We start from the raw sequence: 9,568 nt of genomic DNA, 5'->3' as shown, positions 1-9,568 counted from the left end.
AGTAACTGGTATCGACTGAACAGAGCGGTGAAGTTTGCAAAAACTAAACACTGCCTAATTTTCTGCAAAGTCTTTATTCTCGAATTAACAGTCTTTCCCTTTCTCTACCATCCTAGGACAAATATAGAAGTCTGATCAGATATTGAGAGCAATAAGGCTGAATTCCCTTTAAGAGTTTGATAAATTAAAAGGCAAAAGCTCATATATAATGTTTAGTTATACTGTGAGTCTTGTGAGAAGCTGAGAGACACCCCATTAACTCCCCAGCATAGAGAACTCAGTCTGACAATTTTTTGGTTACAATTCCTCTCAAATCTTTCCTCAAAGATTACATTCTAAAAATAACGAGGTGATTAGGAGAAGAGGTTTGTCTCACCAGTGGACTTACCTGTTATTTCCTCCTTACTGTGAATTGAATGGCATGACAGAGCAGAGGCAAGGGAGGTGTATAATCAACTTTCAAGGTATTACGTCTAAAAGGTCAGAGCTTCCATAGCATAGCAACAGCTGTGCAGATGCCCTCATCGTGATCGTTGAAATAACAAAGCCTAGCAAAGGTGAAAGCTGAGAGTGCCAATCCCTGGAACATAGTCACAACTTGTCCAATGTCCCAGTGACTATGAAGAGGGAGGGGCTGCAGCCAGGGAGTAGTCCATTGCAGAGCAAGGATTCAAATAAGCAGTTGGAAATAGGCCCAGGAGCAAAACACTGACAACCCTCTCACCAGTCCAGTGGAGAGACGCAGCCTTGGAACCAGAATGGTGGATGGATGACAGGTGAATGTCCTGTATTCCACACCATCCTGGGGTAGGTTGGTCCTGGAGAAATGCTGAGACATGAATGGCCTGACCACTGGTGCTCGTAGGAACAGAGCTTGTCCTCCTCAGGCACCACAGAGGACACGGCCTCCAGAGAGTCGCCCTGTCGCTCCTTAAAGGGTCTTAATGTAGATACTAGTAATACTTTTAAATTAAAGATTTAAAACACACTTTTTAATATAGTAAAAAATAATACTATTCAAAGGAATACCACAAATGGCAAACATTTATAATCTAAAATCTTTATAAAAGTACAAAAATAAATTAGAAAAATTAAACTCATAAAATGGTTAAGCAACCTTAATTTTACATTTGTATGAAATACAAGTGAAAACCATCTGAATGATGGTGGTGACTGAAATCCTGTTTGGTAAAGTATCCTATTCCTATGTTGTTTTTGGTTTTGGTTTTTGCAACATAATGTGCAATTTCCATTTGACAGTTTATGTTGCAGTAAATAAAGAGTAATATTGTACAGTTAGCAGTTGCAAGTACTTTTGAGTTGGGCTGTTTCTGAGGTCAGTTAGCAAAAAAGTCCATTAACATTTTATTTCAGCTGAGAATCAGACATCATATAAGGCTTCATAATCCTAAACCATGAATATGTCTGCTTTGTTTATAAGTAAATCTTGAACCCAAGCATTATTCTTTTTGTAAAAAAAATATCTTTATTGGCGTATAATTGCTTTACAATGTTGTATAAGTTTCCCAAGGATTATTCTTTTTTTTAAAAAAAATATTATTTATTTATTTATTTATTTATTTATTTATTTATTTATTTATTTATTTATTTATTTAGGCTGCGTTGGGTCTTCGTTGCTGTGCACGGGCTTTCTCTAGTTGCGGCGAGCGGGGGCTACTCTTCATTGCAGTGCGCGAGCTTCTATTGTGGTGGCTTCACTTGGCTCTAGGTGCGCAGGCCTCAGTAGTTGTGGCACATGGGCTCAGTAGTTGTGGCTCGCGGGCTGTAGAGCATAGGCTCAGTAGTTGTGGTGCACGGGCTTAGTTGCTCTGCAGCATGTGGGATCTTCCCGGACCACGGCTCGAACCCGTGTCCCCTGCTTTAGCAGGCAGATTCTTAACCACTGCGCCACCAGGGAAGTCCCCCAAGGATTATTCTTAAAGGAAAATATTTTAATAGAGAAAAGTATGAGACAAGTGCTGCTCTATAAAGGCATTGCAAAGATCTCTATAGACTGTGGAAATTACAGAAATAACAAAAGTGACAGAAGGCAGGAAAACAGTCATCTCTTTTCTACAGATAAAACTAAAGATTCCAGTCCCCTTTATGATAGAGACATTTTATCAAATATAGTAAAAATGATCCCATCCTTTCCTGGCACTGACAGATTAACCTAATTAATTTCCTAAAAGCATCTGCAAGGTATGCAAGTCTCAGCAGCCAAGGAATTTGTCAAATGATCAGACGACTGAATCATGGAAACTACAAGAACTGAGAGTTCAAGATGTATGGCCCCCCTCCAAAAAAAACCACCTCGGAATTTTACCTTAGACTGCCGCCTCATTTCTCTATGCTTTAGTGTAGTGCTCTGAGCACCCTTTTCCCTGAAGTTTCAAGCAAGTGAAGTCTAATATAATTGGTGACTTGTTCTGTCCAGTCCAGCGTGTCTTATTAATCAATCAGAGCAATTGTCCGATTACTGTCTGCCTAGATAACCGTCATACTTTTCTGGTACTACACTTAGGGATGCTACAGCCTGATTTATCAGAGCATGCCTTCGCATCACCGTTACACATATTTCCCCCATTTAACTGTATGAATTTGGGTGTGGTTATTGACGTTTTTAGAATTGTCCTATATCAGTGTAGTTACTGGGCAGATTGACAGTAGAGTGATTCCCTTCAATTTGTCAAACTTAACAACTGACACACATAGTTAAAAAAAACTCAACCCATCAGCATTTGTTAGTTAAGCTAACTAGTGCTTCTTCAGCATCAGTAACAAGATCCTTTAAGAACACAAACTGTACTGTTAGGGTTGCACAGACTCTGGCGACATGTAGGTGGGAGAAGACTGGGGTGAAGAACACACAATAGCCAGAAGGGAACAGACTGAATTCTCTCATGTTCTGGAGAACATAAATAGGGTAAATGGAAATAATGAAGGGACAAGTTTTTAATATTTAGGCTGGACTGCTTCAAAGTAGTGAGTTACCCCCAGGTAAGGAGCTCATCCTCATAGGGATTCCTGCTTGCTTGGAAGCCTCACCTCACACTAGGGTTCCTTTGAGTCCAGAGATGGCAAAGGAAAACATTTGCCCTGTGCAGACTGGGCAGAGTGGTGGGGCTGTGGAGAGTGTGCTGCATCCAAAGGGACCAACCACTCTTGGGCTTCCCCTGGTGGCAGCTGTGAAGGGATACTGAAGGAATAGTGAAATCGATGACCCTCCTTACTTTTTAAGGGATTATGTGAGATCTTCTGATTTTTTAAATATTAGGAACTAATAAAAATATTTTAAATACCAAACAAAAATTATTCACAGACAAATTGGCTGCCAACTTGAGACCTCTGATTTTACTCTATTAACTTCAATTATGAAATGAAAAGTGATATACCTGAAGCTATGCAGTTAGGACAGTTGAGAGCTGGTTTTCAAAATTTCAGTCCAGGGTTTTCTTGCATATTATACCTGGGCTGTGTATCCACTTCAGGGCCTGTGACGATTCCCCATCCATTTCAGTTTCTTTTTTTCCTACCTACTCTTAAGTTCTTTCAGTGCCTGGCAGAGTTTGCAAGCCTGGCTTCTTGCTTACCCCCCTTTCCACGCCACCCAATGTCTTAAAGGGAGGAGAGTCTAAAAGAACCAATGTCTTTTATTTAAGGTGGGGGAGAAACTCTTTTATTTATTTATTTTTTGAATTGTATTTTCCATCACTTTAATTTTTTTTTATGTGGAGCCCCAGCCCCGTCAGGCATTTTTTTTTTTTTGGTCGCACTGCGGAGCATGCGGAACTTCCCCAACCAGGGGTCAAACCTGTGCCCCCTGCAGTGCAAGTGCGGACTCTTAAGCACTGGACCACCAGGGAAGTTCTGGGTTGGTGGGGGGCCGGCACAGCAGAACCTCTTTAAAACCTGAGTTCCACCTACATGCCCAGCACTATTAAGTACCCTCCATCTATTAACTCATTTACTGTCCCAACAGCCCTACTATTATCTCATTATAGTGGAGGAAACTTGAGATTTAGAAGCATCAAGGAACTTGTCTATTGTCACGCAATCCAGGTTTGAATTCAGGACTTCGTGATGATTAAAGCCTAAATTCTTTCCGCTCTATCACACTAACTCCCTTTACCTAAGCCTGAAGTGCTGTAATGATGACCACAACACGAAGTTTGGAGCAAAGCTTTTCTTTTTATTGCAGTTATTAGTGAAAGTTACACTTCAAACTGAAGCTAAGCAACACTAAAACCATTAATATTTTAAAATCAAGGATTAAAAACAAATACAACTAAGAACACTTCCAATACACAGAGTGGCAGAAAAAAGAGGAGTGGTTCTGTCACAGGACATTTTAGTGACAGTTTGGCTCAGAAAGAGTTATGACAATTTCTTTAACATAAAATATTGTAAGTGACTGAACTGCTTAAAAAGCGGCTTGAAGCTTCTCAATCTCAACCCTAGGTTTTTTTGTAGTAAATTTTTTTGGGGGAAAGAAAATTTAAATACCCCCCAAAAGTATTTTTGTTTAAAAACTTTATTTGCCTTCTGCTCATCTTAATGATATACAGTCTTTAAGGAATTAAAATGACAACCATATCCAAAGGCTGGCCCCCAAGTACACAGTGATAGGACTCAACATTTGGTGTTTCTAATTATACAGTGATTACATATATATCATAGACTAGCTCCCACCCACCATATAATCCAATTTCCTCTTAATAAAATGTGGCAGTCAGGTTTAATATCATTCAAGATTTTATCCTGTAGCATATTACAAACTCAGACTTACTCCATTGTTTTAACTAATGGTATCGTGTAACCAAACATTAACAAAGGAACGCTTATAAACATTTTGAAATTCTGCAGTCTCTAAAGTACTACAGTAAATTGTTCTTACTTATGAAAAGCCAACAAAAAATATAAGGCCAGACCAGGTGTAAGACAGGATAGGGAAGATGAGGAAGGAGGTTTGAGTGTCCATCATTTTACCATGCTGAAACTTGGTATATTTGGCAAGAATAGTCAGTGTGGAAAAGGAGGATGGAGAAAGAGGTTACTCTGATTTTATGTAATAATTCAGTTTCTAAACATACTGATATTAACTCCCCAAAATATTTCACATCTGCAATACAAATAGGCACACACGGTTAAGATGGTTAAAAAGTAAAATTTAAAAGGCTATTTGTCCATCTGCAGGACATCTGCAGGAGGCCCCACCTCCCCACATGTCCTATATTTACATTTTACTTTTCAGAAAAGCCCCTTTTAAAAGAGTGCTATTTCCTGTCCACTACTTCGGGCTTAAAAAAAAGCAGCAATTATCTCAAGTGGGAGCAGTTAGCAACGCTTTAGGGGTGTGCATTTGTGTGTAATATAAATGTTCTCTAGAGTGAGTGGTCAGATTACACTGGAATGGTTATATTACAATTTTAGTTCCCCAAACACTAAAGAAACACATTATTTTTTCTATATAAACTTATGTAATACACAGTGTTATAAACATAGAATATTTACACACACACACACACCACTGCTTCCCACAGCCTATGAATGCATCCATATACTAGTTCACAAGAATGATCTTTATTCACAAGATACAGTAATACTTTCATGGGGCCCATAACTGAAGACAGATATTAAAGCTACACGTGACAGCAAAAATTGTTTAAAAGTATTCCTGATATATCCAATGTTCTCAGCTATCTCACCCAGCAAGGTGGATGTTTTGTTCATTTTCCAAGCATGAATCTCCCCAACTTTTCAGTTCTTGTAATTCTCATTATCCTATAAAACTAAGATAGATCTCATCCATGTTAGTGATGAGCTGGAAAAGCCCAAACTACCTGCAACAAGGAGGGGGAGATCAGCATCTATAGAGATAAAAAAATAAATGTTGAATGCATTCATACCCTGTGTACCTAAAATGCATCCTTTAATTTCTTAAACAAAACAAAACAAAACAAAACACAAACCAAACTTGTCTGTTTCAACAAGGAATTGCTTACACAACCTGTGGTGATGTGCCCTTTGTTTTTTTCCTAGAAACAAGAGCCCCTTCCCCTCAGGAAAGTGGGTAAGCCTGTAGAAATGTAAGGTTCTGCCCACAGTCCATAAAGATAACTGGGTCAGACACCAACAGGCTTCCTGATATCACCTGCAGATGCTCAGAACTGAACTTAAATGAAGAAAAAACCCTTTTACTATATTTTAATTTTTACAGGTACATGGTGATTGGAAAGCAACGGTCAACTCTGCAAAGTGGTAAGTGAAATAAGCACACTTTCCTTCTTAAAACCTAACCCCTTACTCCAAAAAAAGGTTCCAAAAAAAGGTACCAAAAATCTGCAAGAAACAAAGGGATAACTATCTGGTTGTACAACAGCCCCTGACGCCAATCTGTAGCAAAAATGCCTGAAGGCAAAAGGCAAAGTTAATTTCTGATTATCTGATGGTTTCACCACATTAATCTAACTCAAAATACAATCACAGCTGCCATAGCACCACTAAAAGGAGTTTGGTTTTTGAAGTTACACTTTTTCCAAAGATTATTATAAAGAAAAATTCAGCCTGTGCAATAAATATCTAGCAGGGGAGAAACAGAACAGAATACGTTTGTAGGTGAACACCATACCGTGATAAAGCCTCAGTTTCTCTTACACTTGTTTGATAAAATGATCTAGGGTAACTAAAGATACTTTCATAGAGGCAAACTGGAAATGAACCCTTCACACAACAATATTCTTTTATCTTTAACTTCTGAATAGCTTTTCTTTTGGAGAACTCAAGCACTGTCACAAACATTATCCTATTCTTACAACTACTTTGTGAGGGAGGTGAGGGCAGGTATTATCACTACCATTTTATAAGAACCTAGGCACACAGAGATTAAGGAAATTGCGTTAAGGACACAGAGCAAATGAGTGGTAGAGCTCTGACTAAACTCCAAATCTCAGTTCAAGTTTTAGAGCCCTTTCTACTCTCAAAGGCAACAAGTTCTCAACAGTCTTTTTCCAGTTGTGATCTTCTAAAATTTCCTGCATTTTAAACCTATTTATGCCTTCTCCTTTACAGCTCAGGTTTGACTAGGAAATGAGTTTAAGAAAACTTTTAATATGGAATTCTGCACACACCAAGAGGCATATATGTGAGAGAGAAATTAATATCTATAGAACTAAGGTCTGAAAAAATCATTATGTAAATTAAGAGGAAAGAATAGTCTTAAGTATTCAATGTAATTTTTACATATTTAAGAAGATGTGTCAGAATAAAAGTTACAAATCTTCTGAAGTTTAAATCAGAGTCTGATTCATTAAAACCAGGAGCTACATTAATTTTCCTTAAGAATATGGGCATCTCTGTTAGAGAAGATTGAAATATTACTTTCAAGAATAATTTCTTTTATCACTTTGCTGTAACATCATATTTCAGATACATATTCTGTTCATATTACCACTCTATAGCTAGCAAAAAACTCTATGGATAGAGATAATACCTGCAGCACTAACACTTTCAGTCTTAATTCTCATTTAACCAAGTTAGGATTTCTTTCCATCTATATTAACTAAAGTTACATTCTAATGATTCTCATTATCTTTTTTTTGTTTTAGCCCTCCCGCTTTTATTTTTAACAGTGTGTGTGTGTAGGGTATGGAGAGGGAAAAACTGCACAATTCATAAATGGCATAAAACACTGATTACATCCCAAAATAGAATGATGGCACTCAAGTAAATCAAAGAATGGTAGGTCAAAGAAAAAACTTTAGAACCCAAACAAGAAAACAGTATTCAAAGAGTCTCTCAATCAAGCTATAACTTGCGGCATGTGATCTTCCTTTCCCAAGTATTTTAAAGACTCTTATCATTTACTCATAGTATAATTCTATCTAAACTGCCTCTAAATACTTTTTCTTTTCTTTTTTAAAGACGAGAAAGGCATTGTACCCTGGGGTAAGAAATGAGAAAGCTCCTGGAAAACTTTTAAAGAATCTTATAGGACAAAGTATTAGAAGATTTTGGTTAGTGCTTGCTAGTCCTGATTTTTGAATTAGAGAAAGAGCACAGGCACATCTGCAGGATCACCATCAATACTATGAGATCATTCCCTTTCTGTGAAACAGGGAGATATCTGCAGCTAATTACCACTGGAGATCCAAATCTGTTGCTACCAAAACCAAAGGTTTACCTGCTACCAAAGGCTCCTCTTGTTAAACTCCCTGGGATCAAACTGTATCCATTAACCTGGTTGGACCGTCTATGTTAGGCAAAATTCCCCCTTCATTACAATCTACCAGTGTTTCCCCCAAATCTGTTATCAAAAAATATTTTCATTACAGGAAAGACTACCTTGTCTGGAAAGGTCCTGTTTTGTGTTTTCTATATAAAGGGAAAAGCTGGAGAAGCCATGTTGATAGTGATGCCATGGCTCTATTTAAGGATAAATACTTCATTTCTTTATTCAGAAGCAAATTCTCTAATCAAAATAGATGCAGCTTTAGATCTGGGACAACAACATAAAATAAATTTAGGTTACAGAGACTCTCTTCTTAGGTTCAAATGGCACCAGTTCCTCTTTTACAATGTGACTGTGAGAACCAGACAAATACCAAACAATTGTAAGGTTTCTCTCCAAGGATTCCAGCAAAGAAACCTTTTCCTTTTCCTCATTTCCCCCCTCACTACATACTCTTACAATCCCACTAGTCCATTTCTTCACAAAGATCTCCTATCATACCTGCAAACATTTTTTTGTAGAAAGAGTCTTTTCTTCTTTGGTTCTAAAAATAAAGGGCCAAATTAAAGGATTTTTGTTTGTTTGTTCTTCCAACTAAAGCCATGAAGTAAATAAAGATGGAAAGTTTTAGGCATTAAATACCAGGGTAATCTCCCTCTCTAGTTTCTGGCATGGCCTCTTAAACTTTAAACATAAAATTACAGATGTGCATGCAGTCAATTTTTAGAAATAATAAAACAAAAACAAAAACAAAAGGCAAAGAAAATAAAGTTCTAATGACCAACAATCCCATCTGTTTTCTACTCACATAAGCCTATTCATGACAGTTCTAAGAGATGACTGTAAACTTGAACAAGTCACCAAGTACTTCACCGTGGTAATTCAGTTACTGATGCCAGGTACCCTGATTTATGGAGCCAACCAGTTAAAAGAGCAAAATAAGCTCTATGTGTCCGGTTCCTATGAGCTTTTGGAAGGAAAAAAAGAAAATAAAGGATGATTTCTACTCAAAGCTGCCTTAAAAATATTGATCTACAAGAATTATATGCCTGTCAATCTAGGACAATGTTGAAGCATAATGAATAAAACTATTAAAATTATAACTACAATAAATATCCTTAAGAGGGGAGCATATATTTGCAATAAAAATATATCTGACTGATTGATATTTAGTTTTTTAGTATCAACAAATTCCTATAATCAGAATACCAACCTTCAATTAATACTTGATGTAAGGGTAAGGAAGTAGCTGTGTGTGTGTGTGTGTGTGTGTGTGTGTGTGTGTGTGTGTGTGTGTGTGTGTGTGTGTGTGTATCAACCTACTGAAACTGGCAAAAA

General features: G+C 37.5%; 1 pseudogene; it reads right to left on the bottom strand.

The window, feature by feature from the left end:
- Positions 1-481: 481 nt before the first annotated feature.
- LOC137760550 (succinate dehydrogenase [ubiquinone] cytochrome b small subunit, mitochondrial-like) lies at positions 482-3,013 on the bottom strand (annotated as a pseudogene).
- Between the last annotated feature and the right edge of the window lie 6,555 nt (positions 3,014-9,568).

This window comes from Eschrichtius robustus, chromosome 3 (genome assembly GCF_028021215.1).
Source record: "Eschrichtius robustus isolate mEscRob2 chromosome 3, mEscRob2.pri, whole genome shotgun sequence".
Classification (NCBI taxonomy): domain Eukaryota; kingdom Metazoa; phylum Chordata; class Mammalia; order Artiodactyla; family Eschrichtiidae; genus Eschrichtius; species Eschrichtius robustus.
This window is presented reverse-complemented; position numbering and strand designations above follow the sequence as displayed.